Here is a 22,414-nt window from a genome sequence, read left to right as displayed (position 1 = left end):
TTGCTGTAAAACCTTTTAAAATACTAAGTGCCCATAGACACTGAGCCACAAGTAACCTTAACTTCTTATCTGTTGATATGGTCATAGTTGCTCCTATGAACTTGAAGTTCTCCACAGCTGGTGGTCATTGCCCTCACTGAGAAGGGGTAGGTATGGTGTCACTTGGAGAGAAGTTGTTGGTGGTCATTGCCCTCACTGAGAAGGGGTAGGTGTGGTGTCACTTGGAGAGAAGTTGCTCCCTTGCACAGCAGAAAAGATGTGGCCACCCAGAGGGAGTAGCACAAACCATTCAGGATTCCAGTTCCCAGGGCAGGGAGTGCCAGAGCCTGGCACTGCTCTCAGATGGCATCAGGGACAACAACTCTGTAGGATCAGGCCAATGATCTGCTCAGCCTGGTGGGAGATGGAGAAAGGCTGGGAAGTATTAGGGACTCCCACCAGCAGGCAGAAAATGTGGGAGGGGAGGGGAAAGGGATTCTGTTTGGGTGGCAGGAGAATCTACTCCCAACCTATCCCACCTCCCCAGGTGCCCTTATACAGCAGGCATGAGGCCCTGGAATCCAAGGCCCAAGGAAAGGAGGATGAGGGAAATGAGAATGTGGATGGAGGTTCTTTTGGGATGGAGGTGTTGTCTAGGCCGGGGCAGCCTATCCACTGCATCATGACTTCCTCAGCTAAATAAAACATCCATATTAGGTGCACAGCCAGTACAGGAAGAGCCAGTTTGGGAGATAATAAGGCCCTTTCCATCTAGGTTTTTCCTCAGATGGTGTTATAAACTTTCCACACGAATTTAAAAAATGCTCCCACAAATGATATCATAAAGAATTCAAAATGAGCTGTATGTATCATATGCATTCAGGAAAATCTTTAGTGAAAATTGCCTACAGCTTTCTCTCTCTTTGAGCAGCACACTGACATGATCCAAAAGGAGTGTCTTAATTATGGTAATTACAGGATTTAAAATTCATTAAATAAAATATTGAGGCTATTCAAACTCAGATTTTTGAAGGATTATAGTGTTTGACAACACTATGAAAGGTTTAAGTGCGTAGTTTAACTGCCAGAATTGGTTTGTGTTTAGCCCTTATTACTCAGCACGAAAAACATGTTTTAAGTGGAATCTGCAGCCCACTTTCAACTGTCAGTCTAAATATGTCTATTCACAAGCTGAGAAATTAGCACAGTGCATGATGCTCTGGTGACACCCATCAAGCAAGAATAACTCATCGTTTCACTCCATCTCACATCCAAGTCATGAATTTCTACACTTTGTTTAAAAAAAAAAAAAAATGAAAAAAGGGTTGACAGAGGCTTAAAATGGCTAAAGTCTGAAGTAAAAGATAATTCACGTCTTTCAGAGTCTGCCTTCGTGGACATTTTGTTACAGTGGAGTGGGGCTGGTAGGAGGCAGGTATGACTTTTCTTCTCCTATACCCTCATAGCCTCTAGCCAGTACAATGGCATTGTATTTGCACAGCTCCCTGTGCTAGGCAAAACTGAGGGAAAGACAGAAAAGCAAAAATGCTTCTGTGGTGAAGTAATTTCCCAGAACTGTCTCTGTTCATGGAGGGCAAATCCCTCAGAGGTGGGTCCTATGCTGCCAGAGGGCCAGCCCAATACTGAGGATTGATTTATCCTCAATGCCACAGGTGTCCATTCAGTGCTCTGCTCTCCTGACTCCCCTGCACAGCAAAGCAGCTCTGTTCATGCCTTGTACCAACTAACTACATGCTTCTGTCTTTAATGTTTCAGCATCTTCCCTCCAATCAGTGCTGCTCTTTCTTGCCTTGGCTCTGACTTGCTGTAAAATGACCATGGTCACCTTGCGAAGGGAAAGTGTGACCCTGCTGGCACTGGTATTCAATGCCTAAGGAACTTTTCAATTATTCCTGCTACTCTGTGCCATGTTGTGTGTCCACCTACAGGGACAAGTCCATTATGTAAATGAAACCACACTGGTATAAAAGACAGCTCCAATTCAGAAGAGTGTCTTAAAATGTCTTGTGCCCACCCATCAAAATGTCTTCATTTAAGACTTAGCCTCAGTCCTGGCCCTCCAGGAGCCCTAGGTCTGAGCTCAGGACTGGAGGATTTTGCGTGCTACATGGCTATAAAAAGTATCAGGTTTGAAATCTGCAGCAAAACCTCTTCTGATGACAGCATCCCCATGAAAGCCACCCCTGGGAACCAAACAGATGTAAACAGTGAATGGCAGTGGTTGCATGGGTGTGGCACAACTGTGCACACACAAACTGAGCATGCATGGAAAATGCAAGTTCTCACAAGAACAAGTGTGGCATGTTGACAGAGTCGAAGCAGGGCATTGGCTAGAAAACAAGGAAGAGAAGGCATTCTTGAATGTTTTTACAGATTTTTAGCTAAGTATACTATCAAACTTATTGAACAATAAATGATTTCTTCTAGAAAATCCAAGAGAACAATGAATTTGAATAGGGATGTGCAGAAACAGTTCTTCAAAGTGAAAGTTGCTTTACCATTTTGGTAGGTTGATGAGCTTTCCTTGAATCATCTGTCAGGTATATAGTGCTGTGCTCATTTCTGTGGAAAGAAGTTTCTTATTGGGCTCTTATCTCAGCAATTTTCCAAAGGTGAGTCCACACAGGGAAGAAAACAGAGGTTCTGTCCATTGTGGTCTGTGCCTGTAGTGCTCCCACAGGTGGTGTGAGAGCATGAGCTCACATGTGGAGCTCTGTGTGGCTCGGTCCCTCTTTGTCCATCCACTCTGTTGGTGGCATTTGGGTTCCCTTCCCTGCTGCTGAGTGTGGTTGTGAGGCAGATTTACTCCCACCCTGATCCAGGGGCTAGCCAGCATGAAGGTGAAGTGAGGGTTCAGGGAGTGGGACAGTGGTGTGAGCTCAGCCTCGGAGATGCCACAAGAACCAGGAGACATGGAAGAACTGGGAAATAATTTTCTCCAACCAGGAGAGGGCAGAAACTTCATTGTACAGTAGTATGAAACCACTTCCACAGGCAAAAGTCATCCCTGATTTCCTGAAACACTTAATATTTACTGCATGTGTAAGAAATGGAGGACCCTTTTTCTGGTAATCCTCATGGCCAATGGAACACTTTCCTGAAAGACTGCAACCAGAGATTCATTCTCTGCTCTTCATTTTCACATCTATTCCGTGCCAGGTACCTTTTATAATCCATCTGCTTCTCACCAGATCAGTAATTTTGTTTTCTTTTCTGGCAGACAGGTCCTCAGAAGCCTTGCCAAAAATATCCTAAGTCCAAAGTTATTTTTAAAAGGTGCGAAAGTCAAGAAAAATCCAAGTGAATCCAAGGTAAGTAGTTTGTATTCCTTTCTACTTTCAAATTCTGTAAGAGCTAATAGTAGGGTAAAAATATGGAAACCTAATGAGATTTCAGAGCAGACATTTTCCATTTGAAAAGAAATAGAAGAAAGAAACTTTGAAATTGTCTCACTTCAGGAAAGATCTGAAGACCAAGCTTCATTCCAAAATATCAAGGACAGTCCTTCACTGTAATGGCATCTTGAAAATAGAGTGTATGAGCTTTTGTAACTGGTTTTGAAACACTTGTTTTGGTTTAAAGTTGCCATGCTGAACTCAAACCCAGCTGAATTGCTGCTAATGGGTGAACTGACAGTCTCTTCAGTTTGCAGTAGACAGATGTCAACACTGCAGCTGGAACTAATCATGAGTTGTCATCATGACTGGAAGTAACTGAAACTTTTCTTGAATGTAGATAGCTAGGACTGAACAGACATGAACACTAATTCATCCTCTCACACATAATATCTCATTGCTTCAAGCAAAGGACAGAGGGGGCAGAAGTTCCATTTCACAGGACATTGGGCAATTTTGACATTTGTCTTCATGTGGATTACAAACAGATCTTGAAAATGTCAACATTTTTGGTGTAAACAAAATAATTCTTTTACTCTCAATTGAAATGCTTTATTTTGACAAAAACTAAACATTCAGATTATTCACTCCTTCTCAGTTATGCAGGACAGGCATTGGGATGCAGTATCATTCATATGTTTCATCCCAATGATGAAAGCCAGAACTGTTTCCTTCTAAGGGTACGGAAAAATGAAATTTCTTTCCCTTGCTGCCCCTTCAAATAAATCTCTGCTGGGGTTAATGCAGCTTCAGGGGGTGTTTGGACTTAACCAAGTAGAATTCTCTTGTTAGAGAGAATGCCTCCCTCAATATTTTCCAGACTGGAGCTCACCTCTGAGGGACTTTAGCAGTGCTCCATGGGCAGGTATGTAAGGATGTAATTTATAGGACCATTTAGATGACTTTGAGACGTGTGGGTAGATCACCACTTTGGTTCCCAGACCTCATCAATGAAAGGACAACTCAAACACATGAAAGAATCCTTCTGAAAAATCATAGTTTTGGACCCACCCAAAAATCCAATGTGGTGATTTATTTTGAATTTTGTTTACCTTTAACATGCCTGGAGTACTTTGGGCAGATGGTGCACCCTTCATGCTCTACCTGCTCACCTTATTCAGGCATGGACTGTGCTCCTGCCTTTCAGGTTTTTTTACTGTTAAAGCTTCCCCCTGGAAAAAATGAAAGCTTTAGAAAACAATTAAAGCTTTTTGCTCACACTGGAAAAGAAAGCAAATTTTATGAGTATTGAAAACATTGGACATGCAAATAATAAAACTCTGAATCAAATTACACTCGAGCTGTCTTTAAGACCTGGTCAAGCAGCATCAAGTAGACAGAGTGATTCTTATCCAATTATCTATTTAGTGGTCACAAAATCAAACATGATCACATGATTTTGGTGGTGTATCTATTAGGGGTCATATCATAAGGACACGTTTTAGCCATGGTGCCCCAAAGATATTAATAAGAAAAATTACTTAGGAAAAATCAGATTTTCATTACTCTATTTGCTGTTGTGGGGAAAAGGCTTTTTGGAACTGAAGGAGGGAGCAGCTACTCAGATGAAAATGAGAGCACATTTTGATTTAAGGAATTATTTTTGATGGTGATCATTATGAACCTTATATCACCCTTGGCACCAATGAATATGACCTCCTTTTTTGAAAGCACACTTCAGAATAAAAAGTTCGTGAGGAATTTTTTTTTTGTCTTCTGTGTGTCTCTTGTTCTGTGCTGTAGCTTGGGGATCTCTGCAGAAAAATCACAAATGAAAGTTTGATTTTATCAGAGAATGGGAGATTTGTGACATACCTCCCTGAGGATAACATGCCATCTTATTTAAAAAGTAATGAAATATTTTTTTCTGTGAAATAAATATTTTTTTTCTTGGAACTTTTAAAAACTACTTTTACCTACTCAAGTTTCATTTCAGACAACATTAATATAAGTCTAAATGTTGTCTAGAGTCTTCAAATTTAAGTTCTTCAATGTGTCCTCGCTCAATGGAATGCCTTTCAATATATGGCATTTCTACCCCCTTGCCAAGCTGACCAATGTGGAGAGGGTCTACAGACACATATAAATATTGTGAACTTGCCAGGTAGCTTGATTTTGTTATTTTTAGGGACACAGTACATCCCTATTTAAATGCCTGGGAGTAGCTAGTGTGGAAAAATGCAATTCATTTTGGTAATGATGTCAGGATTTGGCCTGGAATCTGCTCAGGGACTACACACACAGTGCTTTCACTGGTGTGGGCTTTTTCTTTCAGTCTCACACCAATTCTTTGTATCTCTTTCAATGACAAGGAAAAAGGCAGAAATGTCAGAGAGCTCTCTATGAGTGGTTTTCTGTGATTTCCACAGCCTCAGTCTCTTCTCCCTCCATATGAAAAAAGTTAAATATGGAATTTAAAAGCAAAAAAGGAGCACTTACAAATGCTCTGTTGAGGTTCAGTCTAGTTTTTCTCCTCTCTCTCATCTGCCTTTCCCAGAATGATTCCTGAGGGGGAAAAAGCACTTAAAATACACTCTTGATCCTGACCCAAGTCCCACTGCTTCCTTATTCCTCTGATGATAAGTCAAAAACCACTTAAATGGGCTCTTTGGGACAATTCACACATCTCCTTTCTCTCATCTACCTTTATGCTCCAGGAGGTAAAGGTGCTTGAAAATAAAGGTTTTGTTGATATTCAGCTCAGTTTCCCTCTCTCTGCCCTGCTTGTGTTTTCAGCTCATTGGGTTTCTCAAGTCTCCTCCTCCCTGACAAAGTAAATCTCACAGCATATGATATCATGGTAAAGATCTTGAACTGAATGTTACCGTATGGCTCCCATTGCATTAACGATTGCTGCATGGGGGAGATATGGATTTTGCAATGACCCAGTAAAATAGCTGGCATGTCGTTTTCTGTTTCCTCTTTAGAGCAAAGATATATCAAGATATTAAAAATATTTACATTTGTTTTTTGCTATGTGCTGAACCATTGGCCAGGAGCAAATTAAGATTTCTGGAACCATATTAAAGTCACAATTTTATAAGCTCAGCTGTAGTGATGGTGAAAGGTGAGGCAAACAGCACAATGCAGAGGCTGATCACAGGGCTCTGGGGCTTCCTTCAGTTGCTGAAGCAAAGGCATCTGCTACTGATGAAGTGCCTTCAGGTATTTTTCATCCCCTCCAGCTGCCAGTCCAACAGAGTCCAGGGCCCTGCAGGTCTGCATCCCATCTGCTGGCACATTGCGTGTCCCAGATACTCTTGGGGCATTTAGGGGCGTAAGATGTTTGGGCAGCCTCACTGAGCTCTCCTGTTTCCATCTCTTTTTGCAAAGGAGAGCTCAAACAATTATGGCTAAAAAGGAAGAAGAAATCTCACATTCTCCTGCTTAGAGTTCCATATGACAAAGAGGAGAAGAAATTAGGGAATATCACCATAATGATATATTTTTTTTTGTTAAATTGGATTGTCAGCCATTGAGGGCAGAATGAGGACTAAAAGAAAATATGTTATCAGTTTTGTCCTTTTCAGCACATTATTTTAAGCAAAACTCTTTTTATACTTAAAAATCAGTTGCAGACAATTTCCAAACTTATAAAAATTAGAATCAATGTAATGAAATCTAATTAATAAATACATGTTCCACATCACATTCAAGGCCTGAAAACTCTATTTTATCAGAGTTTTCACTGAAAACAATGCTGCAGAACCAACTGAACCAAAGACAGCATGTCCATGACAGCAACATGACTCACTGGAAGGAGCCAGAGCTGAAGGAAACTGTGAAAGGAACATCTCCATGGAAGGGAGAGAGTAGGCAGCACAGAACAATGCTGTGGAGTGAGACTTCAAGAGTTGTGAGTCCTTTCCTTGATGTGTTCAGTGTGCCACTGTCATCAGCACAGGGCCAGGGTTCCACATTTACCTGTCCTCCCTTACGGCTTCAGTTAAGGCACTAACAACTGTTTCTGGGTGAAGGGTAGGAATTTATTCTCAGTGTAGAGAAGCTCCAATAGAAGAACACAGGACAGCCTGCTAGAGCCCCACAGTGATGTGCTCTTGTTTTTTATTGGTCCCCAGAGTAACCTTTGGGACATATGTGCAGGTAAAAGTATGTTCACAGCACAGTTACTGCATCCCAGTTTTCTCTTGCTGTGACAGGCAGAACAAAACAGCTCCCACTGGTTTTAACAGAGCCATTTGGGATCCTAATGAGTGCAGCTAACACAGCAGCTCTGGCTCTCTACCAGCAACGTGAATGTTAAAAATTATGCATATGTGAAGGAGGATAGTTTGTCATATATTTCTGGAAAGTAGTTTAAAAACTTGGCTTTAATAATGGGCATGTTGACAGCAACTGGGCTTTGATGGCCAAGTCCCTCGGATATCAACCACTCTAGCATCAGAACTATTTTGACGTCAAAACAAAACAGGCTATTTACTTTTTGAAGTTAAATTAAATCCAGAGAGTATGATGCTGTTACAGAGCTGGAGTCCTAGGCCATTTCATCCAAATGAGCTGAGCAAGGTATAACTTATGAACAACTCCATAAAACACAGGGGCCAGGTTTCATTCCAGCAATATCAGTTAAAAACGTGTATCAGGCCAGGCTGGAGAGGAGCAGCACTAGTGAATTTCCAATGCATAATCCATTTCAAACTTACTCTCTTCTCACTGCCTATCATTGCTAATGGGATGGTTGGCAAATTATTGATTCTTCTGATATTGGTGAATAATAAAAGATGATCTTTACAGTGAATTAGATCAGTTAAATAAAGTTTATCCGAGTTTAGGTGGGGAGACTTTCCTGTCCTATAGTGGGCTCAGAAGTTTCTTTGGGGATCCCAAAGTAATCCTGTGAATAGAAAATGCCCTGGAGAAGAAGAGCCATGGCTGATACCTTACTGCTTCTGTTTCCCTTCCCAGAACCATTTCCTCTTTGCCACCTTTGGTACCTGTCCCTACACTGTTTGCCTGTTCTCCATGCAGTTGTTCTCTCCACTTGCTCTGGGGAAGATTGTTGCTTGTATCCTTAAGTGCTGCCACATCCCCTGGTTCATGGATGTTTGCTGGACTGCCAGACAGGGCCCTAGGCTTCCCTGAGGTCTGTTCTTACTGGAAAAACACCCATGACCTCCACAGGGTCATTGTTGGGCAGGCTGATCCTCCTACTTGTCATAGGCAGGTGGTGTGCAGTGGCTGATCACATCAACTGACCACATCTACTCCAGGGGCCCATGGGGCTGGAGCCAGAGTTCTGGACCCCAGCTGGCTCCAGGAGTGTGTCTTTTGTTCCATTGCTACTCCACATAGACAGAGGCAATCCCCTCAAACAGCTCCTGGGATCAGCTTCTCATCCTTCCTATGGGCAGAAATTTCTCAGCTGAACCTGCTCCCTCTTGAGATGGGAAAAACTTCCTCAGAGGGCTCTGAGAGCCCATCTTATATCAGCTGCCCTGGGAAACAGAGCTCTTTTTCCTTGGTGGAGATGGAGGAAGAGCATCAGCCTGCCAGTGAGGAAGGAGCGCCCTGGTGTCCCCACAACACTGGGCAGACACAGTCAGTGGGGGTTTATTGTCCTGGCTTTGACTGCCCAGAATGTGTCTGCAAAGCTGATTCTAACACAGATCATTTGGGAATTAATATATGCTGAATAGCTATCAACTTAGACAATAGAAAAGGCTGGTTATGGCCTCAAAGAACTAAATTTAGGATAAATTATAATCTTTATGCCCTTCAGAAAGATGAAATAAGCAATTTTGCAATTGCTATAAATGAATATTGGTGTCTTTTCTTTTAGCTCTACAGAGCCACTACAATTCCCAGTGTTAGATTCCTTTACATAGAGCATGCTTGTGTCAGCTGATTACAAAAACTACAGGGGGAAAGTGGTGAAATTAGCAGGTGGAGCAAACCCAGACAGCATGCTCTGTGCCACCAAAGATTCACATTGCAACAGCTGTTGGAAAAACCTTCTTACATCTCCAGATTTCCTGAGGCCCTTGTGGTCCCTCCAACAAGGTACAGACCTGAACCTGAAGTAATTTTTGCTTTTTTGATCGCAAGCTTGGCTACTGTAGCACAAGCAAGATTTTGGGAGAAGCACTGCTCAGACAGACTGAGAAATTCTCATGTGGAGTTGTCCTAACTCAGAAGGATTCATGACTTCAAGACTCCCTCCAGATCAAAATATTGTCTCCATAGTAGTATGCATAGGCAGTTTGGGACATTTTTACTTATAGAGGAGTTTCTTTCTTTTCTGCTAAAGTAATGGAATTCAATCAGCCGAGAAACCAAAAATAATTGTATATTCAGCCAAAGATAGTTTAAAGGAGTCTCCTCAGAACTGAAAACACAAGAATAAATCTTCCTAAATAGGTGCTTTTGGAAAGAGACAAAAAGAGCATGTGAGGGAAAGTAAAGAAGTTGCCCTGACTTCACAGAAGTGCTTATGCACCATCCAGCCCCAAGCAGTGTGAGCACTGGCTTTATGTATTTCATGTAGTGTTTGCATCACTGTGGTGGCCACAGGGGAGCTGCTGCACAGTGAGAGGTAAATGACATGCAGTATGTCTGGAATCTGTGACAAATGCCAGCAGGGTGAGGATGCAGGACAGAACTGCAGTGTCTCCACTTTGGGGTGGCTACCATGGCCTCTTGCAGGGCTACTGCTACCCCATCTGCTCTGTGCAGAATGAGGATTCTCAGACTTGCTTCATGTTTCTGCCCTGAAATTGCCAGTCTTACCTGGTATACTAGTAATACATGGACATTTACAGTAATAAAGTCCTGATTTCTTTAAGACATGGGCATGGCTGCCTGCAAGCACAGATCTGGTGGAACCAGTTGTGGATATAAAAGCTCTTGGCTGGTAACTGAAGCAAGCGTAGGTCCTGTGGATTTTTCATTAGTCCTCTCATCTACTCTGTTCCAGTGACCTTTATGTGTTGTATTTTTCAAACTTTCAGAGGGTTTCAACTTAAGGAATCCCAGACTCTTATTCTTGTGATAAATAAATGCTCATTCTCTCTGTAAACACAAGAGAAAACTGCACATGCCAGTATTTTTTAAACATGCCATGAAAAGCTCTTTGTAGCTTAGAACAGAGAAGTTAAATTTCACAATATTCAGTTCCAATTCCAGAATAACAAAAGATGATAGTTGAACAAAAATGCTATTGTATCACTGGGAAGCAATTAGGCTGGTGATGGCAGGTCTCGAGTGAGAATACAGCTCCTCAGTGAGCTATGAGTACCTGCTATTTGCCAAAACTGCCATTATTATAAGAACATTGTCATGATTGAAAACCCTAATTACCTGGGATTTGGAGGTTTGTGGAAACTGTTGTGCTTTTAAAGGGCTAACTGCACTATTAATACAGGTTTTAAATTGGAACTAGGCTGAAACATCCCACAAGTTTTATACAATGTTGTACTACCATTGCTTAAGATGTGAAGTGTTGTGGTTTTTTTTATCAAGTCTTGATCATAATGGAATAATTTTTCTGGCTGAATTGGACACACATTTCACTGTTTTCTTTCTCTTCTCTTCCAAGGGCCGTATGCTTTCACACTGAGAACAAATTTCTCCCTTTATATGGGACTGATCATAAATAAAAATGAAGTGTTGGAGAAAGAAAAAGAAATGTGGCTATGATTATACCATGTTTATGTCCACAGTGGACAGATGAAAGCAATAACACAAAGCTGTTATTTTAGTAATTATAAAACCAGAATTTATAATGATTTAAAGGCTAACTTAATAAGAAATATAAGGGCAACGTGCTCTGGAAAAGGTTTCAATGAAAGGATTGAAAACTGAGATTGACATTCAGTTTCTTGGAATTTTTTGCAAGGAGGCTTTTATTTTGTGACATTCTGAAACCTAGAACTGTGGTTAATGTGAATAGTTGTCACACTCACAGCTCTGGCACTTGAATACTCAGCTTGTAAGTATTGAATTCAACTCCCTGTGAAGCCTTGGTGAAGGAAATTGTTGTGTTATTTACACGCTTAGGGATGGAGGATGATTCATAGGATTCAAGGGTGCTAAACGGTCCTAAATATAAAATAAATAATGTATCCATAACTGGTTATAGTGTTATGTTAAAACTGCCTAACAGGCAGTTAGGCAGGCACAGTAAAAAAATAGGTCTGAAGAGGTGAATGGTATGTTTCAAAAAGTATCAAAAACTTTTAGCAGCTCTTTACCAGTTTTAGTACAAAGAAAAGAGGTAATTTATGTAAGCAAAGAAACATCTTTCTTCTTAAGTGGCTTATAAAAATACATTTTTTCTTTATTTGAGAATCCTTATAAGGGGTGAAAATGTAGTTTTTTAGAATAAGTTCCTTGTTTCTTAACTTACCAACCATGACAGAAAATTAGTGTACAAATCCTTGTTGTGAAAGTTGTCCTTGGGATCTCTACAGGTTGCTTGAAATTTAAGCAAGGTTGAGTAGAGAGGAGATACAGGAAGTGGAATGTGTGGGAATTGAGGGAAATGAGAAGAAAGTCAGCTAAAGAAACGATGGCAATATTGTGGATGGATTTGCGAGAGATTATGCAGTGAGAAGCAGAGGAGGAGGAGGAGCAGGAGGAGGAGGAGGAGGAGGCTGAAACCACTTGAATGGACTCAGACTCTTCTCTGTTGTCCTAGGATCTCAATGCATTTGTACTCCTGAAATTCAATTGGAGACAAAACTAGACTCTTTGAAGTGGGGGTTTGATAATCACTGGCACAGTTTTATCAGGTTCATGGTGAAATCCTCACTAGCAGATATTTCTTAAATAAAACTTAATGCCTTTTTAAAAATGAGCCTTTGGTTTGTTGAGGTGTTCCTGGGTTCTGTGCATGGTTCAGCAGATGGGATGCCATTGTCTGTGTTTTGGAAAAGACTGGACTGGATTATCACAGACTTTCCTTCTGGCTTTACATTTCCAGTGCTGAATGTGAGAAATATGCCAGCTCCTGTGTCTGAAGTTCTCTATTTGTATGTTCACAGAATTTGCAATCAATAAAAATACAAACTGAAGAGCTGAAAAAGTAAATACAGTAATTTCACGACTATAAGGTGCACCAGATTATGAGGCGCACCTCTGGGTGTCGGCATATTTCCGAACTTTGTCCATATATAAGGCACACTGGACTATAAGGCGCACTTTTTTTTGCGGCGAGGATCCATGCACAACAAAGTAACGAATTAGTAACGGAATCGTGCGATTGCGGGGTTTACTGGCAGGTGCTCAATTTGCAAACATTTTTCACAGATTGGTGTAGCCTTTAAATGCAGTCCCAAGCACCCTCCTCATGCCACAGGCCCCAGCACTCCCCCCCGCCCCCAGTGCTGGCTGGCATGGCTTGTGGCTTGGCTCGTGGCTCGCACTTCCGGCTTGGCAAATTTCCAAACTTTGTCCATATGTAAGGTGCACCGGACTATAAGGCGCACTTCCCGGTTTCCATCAAAATTTTAGTCAAAAGGGTGCGCCTTATAGTCATGAAATGACTGAAATAAGAATTCAAAATGAAATTATTCTAGGATTTTGACTTTTGTATCCCTTCACAGTGGTACTCAGGAAATATATATCTTCTGATAAAATTAATTAACAATCATCTCCACCACCAGACAGCACTCTGAAAATCTCTAACATTAGTTACCAGAAAGTACATAATCAAACAATCACTACAAGAAAGTATATAATCAGTTTTCTCCTGCAGATTTATGTCTGTGTAGCTTGAAAATGCAGTTTGGTCCATATTCGTTTCTAAACCTATAGGTGGAAGATCAAAACTCTTTTAATAATTTACACTAAACCACTTCCTCAGCCATCAGCTTTACCTCCTAATTTTAGTAATTAATTGTTCATTAATAACACATTATAATCATATTAACTTTTTATTGTGTTGCTTAGTAGTTGAATAATTAAAGATTGATATCCTTATTCAAGATTTTATTTATTAAATTTTAATTAGTATTTAAAAAATATTTTTGAGTGCAGGTAGGAATAAGGTTTCCTTGGGCTGAACGCTCTAAAGGTCTCTTGAACTTCTCCTGGGCTCCAGTAACCAAAAGAATCACCTTTTCTGCCTTGGGAAGAAATGTCTTTTCTGTGGCAGTTAGATTAGATTAGATTAGATTAGATTAGATTAGATTAGATTAGATTAGATTAGACTAGACTGGGGAAATTTTTGGGGGGAATGACTGGACACGTGGTTAGGTATATACGTGTACAAAATTGGGTCTTTTGTGAGCAGCACAGAGGAGAACACTGAGTTTTAGATCTGTCAGTTGAAACCTTCACAGGTGAAGATTGTAAAAATTGAAAATTTGACTATTTTTATGCTAGTCAGCAGAAGGCACGAAAGGAAAACAGAACTACTGAGCAGAGGACTCATATTTTCTTCCTACAAAATAAAGTCTTGCTTCCTAGGAAGGATCATTATTTTTTAAGATGGTGTGGCCCTGAAAAGAAAATTTAATGATAGACTAGTGTACAAAGAACAGTATATGTCAATAATTTTAAACTTAGAAAAGAGAACATTTATTTTCATATCAGAAAGCAGAAAGAAATGGCCATTATTTCGTAAAGGACAGTGTATTTTTCTCCTGCATGTTCCCTTTTGCACTCCACTTTGAACTTCTGCCACCTTGGCACTGTGAACCCACTGAGCTCTGTGGGGAGCACGGGTGTCAGAAGCACAGCTCTGAAGCATCTTTTTGTGGTACCAAAAAGTGCCCCCAGAACCCAAGCAGATAGCTCTCAGGGAAATTTTTTCTGTGCTGTCTTGACTCACTGGATACCTTTGCTGTGTTGCCTGCTGTGCTGGTGGTCACTATCAAGACAGAACACCAAAATGTGTTTTAGTGGGTTCAGAAGGGTTCAGCAGAGATGTGCCCCACTGCTGCCAAGATAAAGCAAATTTCTCTTCTTCTCTAGCCATCAGTAAAACTGATTCCTGACAGAATGCCTGGCAGAATGGTGGAGAAAGTATCAAAATTCCTGGTCAGAACTGGCTCAGAGCATAACAGCGTATGGCAGTTCAAACATGGGCTTCAAATGCAGAAAAAGGATCTGTATTGGGAGCATCTGGCCCACCTTAGGCAGGTCTCCAAAGGGTATTTTCACACCTGGGAGAGTTGGAAATGTTTGCAGTGATAAAAACGTGATTGTCCAGAGGTCACTGGTCCCAAAATCCCACCTAGCAGCCAGTCCCTTTGGCTTCTGCTGAGCTGGGCTAAGGAATTTTTCACAAAGGCACATACTCTGAATTGTAAGGAAGTCATGGAAGTAGCCATGATCAGGGAAAAAAGATTTCATTTTAGACAATAGTGTTATTTCAATAAGACCATGAATGTGCTCTCTTTTTTTTGTAATTTTACTTTTCTCTTAGCTAACAACTTCCATATAACAAACACTGCCATAGAAATGAAATTAAATGGAGTCATGACGAAAAAGAATGAGGGATTTCCTGAACCAAGCAGAAACAGGCTAAAATGATGCCAAATGTGTTTTCTTAGGAATTTTTCACTGTGTGATGCTGAGAACTGTCTACAAGTAATGTCAAGTGAGCTGTTTTCCTGGCAAGTAATATGCTGGACTGGAACCATGGGTTTGATAATTGCTTGCACCTCTTGATGATGAAATATCTTGGCTTTCTTTGGGAAGAAATGTGTCTTTCTGCTGTGTGGAGACAAAAGAGGTTCCTGAACTTCAGTGTCTGGGCAGAAACCTTGGAATATTAAGAACTTGTCTGAGAGCCTCAGTCACTCCTGATTGTCTCCCATTTGTGCCCAGAGGAGAGTGGCAGCTGGGAGAGACCAGGGAACAAACTGCTGGAAAATATCTTACAAGTGCCAGGGATGGAGAAAAGAAAGATGAGGAAATGACTGATCACTGTGGTCAAAAGGAGCCAAGCAGAGTTCTACAAGGTGGTGTAACTGAGGCATTACACAACTGACACTCTGGCAGTCCCAGAAGGACTCTACCCTTTGGCTTGTGGTTGGCACTTTGATGTTTGATGTGGTGAAGTCTTGGAAGGTGGTACTTGGACAATACTAAAGAAAAAAAATATAACAACAAATATTCTTATTAGCTTAAAAAATAAGAGTAAATCCCATTTTCATTCATTTTAGGATAAAGTGGTTGTAACTAGTCAAATTTGACCAAATTGATAAAAGTGCTAATAACACTTGGAATGTTAACCAGCCTTTGAAGGAGCAGCACAATTTTCACAGTAAGTCTCTGTTCAGTGACTGTGTTCACTACATGTGGCCCAGCAACATGGTGAGGGTCTATTAACCAGTGCTTAACTAATGCTAAATAACAATGACATTCACAGGACTACATCATGAATTTATAATGATATGGGCTATTACAGAGAATACAAAATGAAACAGTAATGAAGGGACATATAACCCTTTATTCTAATTTTTTTACATGCATAAATATTTTTTCTGGAGATCAGCTTCTGCATGGCAGAACAATGTGTTGGCTGGCTGAATCTCTGTTAAAAGAACCCTTGAAAAACAGATGACAAGCAATTGTCCCCTGAGCAGTGCACACATTTATGTTTGAGTTTCAGAAACAAGCTGAGGGATTTTCTTAGTTTCTGCTTATAAATGACAGATGCATGCAGAACGGTCCAGGCAGCATGATGAGTTTATATAATGTCCTGGAAATGCAAGATCTCTATGATTGCATCACACAGGGAATTTGGTGGTTTCTATTTTAAAAGCTAAAAAAACACCAGCGTGATGTAGGGTGAGATCTGCATCTCACAAGAGTCATGTGCTCCCTTTCTATCCACACAAGGAACTTCAGACTAGACCAGTTATACAGATGTGAAAAGTGAGATCCAAAGGGGCAGCTTTGGGATTGCAATACTTGGCAGTAGGTGTCCAGCTCTAGTTAGATTATTATGCACATGGGTCCCTCACAGAGCAGAGCCTGGCCTGGGACCTTCTGACAAGCTGGGCTGACACAGCAGGAGCCAGCTCAGTGTGAGCAGAACAGATGTGCTTTCTGTTGTGGCTTCCCCTGGCACCACACAGGAGAGTCATGGATGAGAAGGAGAAAAGAAGAAGCTTAAGTGAAATAATGGGAAATTTCACACCCTTGCTTCATTCAGAGCCCAGTGACGTAGAAGAAAAGAAATAGGGAGAAATTTCAGGATCTGGATGCATGCAGATGTGCTCCACTCCATTCTGAGGAGATGCAGAGGTGGTATGGGACTATCTGAAATTTCTTGTGCATTCAGTATTTTTAATTAAAGACAAAACAGTCTCCAAGTTTGTTCAACTTCTCAGTTGCTTAAAAAAAGAAATGAAATCCCAAACCAAAACACAAAGAGTAGAGTTACAGTAAGTAGAGTTAACTGTCCTTTATTCCATTTGTCTTGTCAGCTAATTGAAAAGACAAAGGTAGCAGAAATAGATAAGCTTAAAGGCATAATACTTTGCCCAAATTGCAGCTGTATGACAACTGACAGAGAAAAGTGAAAGCCTCTGAGAGCAAGAGGAGCAAAATTCTCCTCAGGCTAGAGTAAATGGGAGATGAGAAAAGTATCAGTGCAACAAAACTTCAGATCTGCTGAAGGTGATACTTAGAAAGACAAAGGAAATCATTAAAATAAGAAACATATTTGATAACTAAAGAACAGATGTGGTCATCATCTTCAAAGACCATAAAATTCTAGGAAAAAAAAAGAAGAAGGAAGAATTTGAATTCGGAATTAATGTATAAAAGACGACAGGCATGTTATGTGGGATGGATGAAGGAAGGTTAGCAATGAATGGAGAGATGGAAATAAAAACAATATGAATATCTATAAATATTTCTTTCCCAGTTCATCCATCACGGCTGTCAGTGATCACCCTGCCTTGACAGGCAACAGATTTGGCTCTGCTACAGGAGGAGGAGAAGAAAATCCTTTAGTTAAATGCTCTTCTTGCCGCTACTATTGCTACAGACCCATTTATGCTAACTCAGAAAATGTTATGTCTTCTAGACAAGAATGAAAATACACTCCTGTGATCCAATTACTGGGAACTTCAGGGTGATCAGCCCCCCAAGAATATACGCTGGAGCAGACCATTAAAATGTCAGGTGATCCTTGAGTTAGGTACCATGAAACAAATACACAATACGCCTCATTTGGTCTTTGAAATTTGCTCTCCAAGTACAGTCCTAGGAGGAAAACTCACTAAATGCACACTTCAAGCAACAGGGACACACAGCCACCAAGCAGATTTCCAGAGCCAAACACAGCAACTTCTTGTGTCCAAGTAGCAGCGGAAAAAGGGCTCCTTGAGCCCTTGCTCACTGGACACCAGGTGCTGCTGCATTTCTTACAAAAGCCTCACATTGGAAATATGTGCAACAAATGGGAGAGGAAGGACCAGATGCAGGTGCCTAGGGATTTACAGGTGCCCAGAACTGCTGAGTTAAGCCTCTGGTAAATGCCAGTCATTTACCTGACCAGCACAGATAGGACAGTATGCATTCATATCCTACTTGGTAATGTGTGGATTGTCCTATTGAATAGACCTGATAGGGTAAGAACACTGCAGTAAGCTTTTTTTTCATTAATACACAGCACAAACACAAAACCTATTTTTTTTCTCACATCCCCTTGAAACAAAAGACAGGAATTGGTGGCTGCTTAGGTGAATAATAAAATGGCAGGAATAGAAGGCTTGCAAAGTGCTATGACATTTCCTGACCGCTTTATTAATTCCAAGTTAAGCACACGCTTAAGTGCTTCACAGAAGTGGGGTCAATGGCACTGACAATTTGCAACACTGAACCCTGTGGCAGTGATGCAGAAAGGTTGAGGCACAAGAATTTTTTCCCCCTTAAGCTGCATGCTGGCAGTGCTTTCCTCCTGGCAGTCCTTCCTCCCTCAGTGTTTCTGCTTAGTGGTAAGGATCAATGTTCTGTAGGATGTGTTGTTTTTTGGATTACTTGCAAAACAGAGGTCATGACCATGTCTGGTCATTAAGAATCCCCAGGCACTCTTTCCTAGCAGAGCGACAACTTTAGTACCCTGGCCGAAGACCAAGAAAGGATATAAATTCTACCTAGTCTACCTTAAATCCCTCTAGTATTTCTGTGAGACACTCTACTCCTCGCTTCTCAGCTCAGAACGAGATTTAGAATTGCTGTTACAAAATGGCTACACCAGAAATGTCTCCTCTGTGGCTCCAGGCTTTGCAGAGCCTTCTGGGGTAACTGCATTGCACAGCCAGCAGGCACTGCTGAATTAATTGATTATTTGGCTTATTGCTGCATGCTCATTTTCTTCACTCTTCACACTTTCTGGTGGATGTTGAGTAATTTCCCTTGTTTGTTTCTGAGGGTTTTGTTAAAATACACTGAAAAATATGCCACCAAGGAGAGAGGGAGGGAAGAGATCCTCCCCAGCTATAAGCTATTCTGACTGGTACCAATGTAGCATATAATTGAATGTTATTTCCGTACAGTCCAGCCAAATGTAACCATCTACAAGAAATAAGAGCGTCTCTTAAGACTTAAGATTTTTCTTGAATGTAAAAGAATTTATTTCTCATAGATAGTTTTCAAACTGGGAGCAATATTATTTCTAAATTATATTTTAATAGCTAGTTTGTTGTTTCTGTTTCTGAAGCCATCATAAAGCATCCATAAAGTGGTATTTCTCTTGCATTTTACATGACTCCAGGGCTTGCTGTTCTCGCCTGTCAGGTCTTTTCAAATCACTTAACGTTTACTGGAACAATTCTACACTGCAAGATTTGCTGCTCATCCAGCGTGGTGTTTGTATCACAGCTGCTACACCATTGCCATCTCAATAAGAGGAAGCATTTCTCACCACTTCGCTAGTATATAGCAGCATGAAAATAATAATTTCCTTTGAAAAAAAACCCAAAAACCTTTCATCTGGAAAAAATCAAGCAAAGAGTAATGTTGGTTTTATTTAGAAATGTTTGTGGTTGTTAAGGTAAACTTACAACCCACAGTTAATTTAATAAAAATGTGACATAATTGTCCTGGGCTCTGATATTGTACTTTTTTTTTTTCTTCAAGAGCAGATTAGAATATTCAGACATACTGAATAATGAAAGAGTTGAGTATTAAGGACATAAAATGGAAAATTTTCAGTGTCATGCCTGGCAGGGCATTAACCAACTCTTTATAAATAGTGGAAAAAATATTTATAGAAAGTTCTCTACTATCATTCAATCATAAAAGTAAATCTGGTTTATTGACATATCATTTATTTTGCTTTTAATAGTTCATTTGCAGACACCAGAATATGCAGAAATGAGACCAAAGGACAATGTTTTACTTGTGTCTTACAAGAAAACAGTTTAAGGGCAGTCTCATTTTCTGACTTTGTAGTTGAAGGTGGTATTTTATTCATTAGCTTCTTCATTGGAGGGTAATTGTCCTTACAATCCTCACAAGTCCACCATCTTTGCTCATGGAGAGCAGCATTTCACTCACAGACACACCTCTTAATTCAGTGAAGAAAGTTCAGATTATTTTTTCTTCATGTTGAACTGCTAATAAATATCTTCCTTTAGTACTATGATTAGAGAGAACATATAGTGACCATGTCTTAAATATTACAGCAATGAATTCTTCCAGTTGTATTTTACTGGATTTGCAGAATTCCCTTTACTTGCCTGGAGATCTACACAGGGAAAACATTGAAAGCCATATTCCTCCCTGATACTTTTCACTGCAACTCCCAGGATGTAACATAATAAGGAAGGTGTTCAATAAAATGTGTGTTAATGTCACAGCTCAGAAGAGATAAAATGAATGTGGGGAAACCTTGCCCAAGTTTCCCTTCTCATTCCAGTTATATTCACTTCACTGTATATTTAATTTGAAGTGCAGATCTAATTAAAAGTTAATGCATCATTAAAATGATTTGTAATAAGTATATTCAACTCCATGTGAGCATGATATGCTCATTATCAGGTCCAGAGTATAACTGGGATCCTTCACAATGCAGAAAATCATTATTCATAACAAATATCTTTCTGGTGACGTTCATTCCATATATAAATGTGATATAAATGTTGTATCTTTGAAATAAGTTTAACATGTATGAAGACCTGCTGCTGAATAATTTTTTCCTTGGATGGTATCTGTTGTTAAGAGGAGTATTCCTTTAAATGGGTTCGACTGTGTTTTTTCAAGAGAAGAAAATAAGCCTTCTACAGAATTAATGAAGCTGGCTTTTTAGCCTAGGGTAAAAAGCTGGCTAATGAAGTAATTCATAGTGACAGCCCATGATCTGAATTATATGAATTATTGCTTATTAATGGGATTAATTGCTTCTCATGCTATAATACAAAATTTATGCACTTGTCCAAAATCTAGGTCTATAATCTGAAACAGAAAGAGGGAAGAAAGGCTGTATTAATTATATGTCATCTCCACATCTCTGACTGTCCATACTGCAACAGAGACTGAATGTAAGTAATTTTATAAAGAAATGACATGAAGTGAAAACTATGAAATAGGGATAAGAAAGATAATGGTAAGCTCTGTTCAGCTGAGGCACTATATCAGATTGCATTGCTTTGCTAAGGACTTCCATTATCTGTATGCTCTCTTTCAATGTATAATAAAATAAAATTTATCTTTTTCATATAGCATAATTCTGTACTGAGTATTGAAGTACCTGAGGAATAGAAAAAAACTCTTTTAGGATCAGAGAAAAACAAGCTCAAAATAAAATAATGTTCTACATAGAGAGGTTCATTTATTAAATATAGAGTTCTCTTTGTATTATTATTATTTGCATTGCACATGTGGACTGAGCATTTCATCTGGAACTAGAAGCCTGACTGCACTGTGCCTTCACCAGACATAACAGGATGCCCAGATTTCTTGTTATGGAGAGGAGGAGTGAGGAAAAGATAAGTTTTCATCATTAATAAATGTTGTATCATCTGAATCTGTTTTGCCTGATTCTGTTGTCTATCAAGGATATTTATATTCATGGGGTCTTGCTTGCCATGGCATCTGTGAGTTCTGTTTAAAGGTATTTGAAGATCTGATTCTATATCAGGTCAAATCCAGGTCTCTCAGTTATCAGGAAATCAACAATCAGCTAAAACATCCAAGCCTTTAGGCAGAATATTGGGAAATCTATTCAGGCTGAAGAAGCAACTAAATGTAGCCATCTCTCACACATCCTGGCTCAGTGCTCTCACCATTGTTTTACACAGAAGTTCCCTACAAATCAAAGCACTGCTGCAAAATAGGATATTGCTTCTTTTGCTAAAGGGAATTGTTTGGGTTGGAAAGGATCTCAAAAATCCTCTCGTTTCAACCCCCTGCCGTGATCAGGGACACCTTCCACTAGACCTGGATGCTCAAGACCCAGCCTGGCCTTGATCACACCCAGTGTTGGCTTGGATGCTGACTGCCCACATCTAGAACATTGAGATCTTGCTATCACTTCTGCAGAGATGCTGGAACCAGCAATTCCAGGGGAATTACTCTAGTTCCACTCTTGCAGGCCATTGTTTGGAGAACACACCAGTAGTGCCAATTGTAGGGATTTTTTTTAGATATGATTCTGATGCCTTAATGAAAATTACATTTGTGCTTGCATTAAAATCCAGCTTCAAAACAAACACTCTGGAGACCATCAGTTACTAATTTTAATTTTTTTTCCCCTTCCCTGACTTTGAAGGCAGTGGGTAGTCCTGGCCACAGAGATCCCAGAGACAGAGGTGATGATGGCCTTACAGCTTCCCAGGTACACATCTTAATTCAGAATACATCAGTTCTGTCATTATTAGGCTTCTCATTTCCTCCCCTCACACCTTTTTTTGTTGTTGCTGGTTTTTGTTTGTTTGTTTCTTTCTTTGTTTGGGGTTTTTCTGTCTTGGTGTGGGTTTTTTTTTTTTTTTTTTCTTTTTTAATTACCTGTGTTGAAGATTCACACATTCACTTGGCTAGGCATTACAAATAAAATTAATAAACCATTTTAATTTCCAAAGTATTTTATACATAAG

At 40.1% G+C, this 22,414-nt stretch overlaps 1 long non-coding RNA gene across 1 annotated transcript in view; it reads left to right on the top strand.

Moving 5' to 3' along the window:
* LOC116996297 overlaps positions 1-22,139 on the top strand; it is a 59,344-nt gene extending 37,205 nt beyond the window's left edge. Inside the window, exons 2-3 of the long non-coding RNA XR_004417927.1 lie at positions 3,221-3,311; positions 22,090-22,139. This is a non-coding gene — a long non-coding RNA (uncharacterized LOC116996297). The remainder of the gene's footprint in view (positions 1-3,220; positions 3,312-22,089) is intronic.
* Positions 22,140-22,414: the final 275 nt, after the last annotated feature.

Source organism: Catharus ustulatus, chromosome 5 (genome assembly GCF_009819885.2).
Source record: "Catharus ustulatus isolate bCatUst1 chromosome 5, bCatUst1.pri.v2, whole genome shotgun sequence".
Lineage (NCBI taxonomy): Eukaryota > Metazoa > Chordata > Aves > Passeriformes > Turdidae > Catharus > Catharus ustulatus.
Note: the sequence above shows the minus strand (reverse complement) of the source record. Positions and strands in the feature narration are given on the sequence as shown.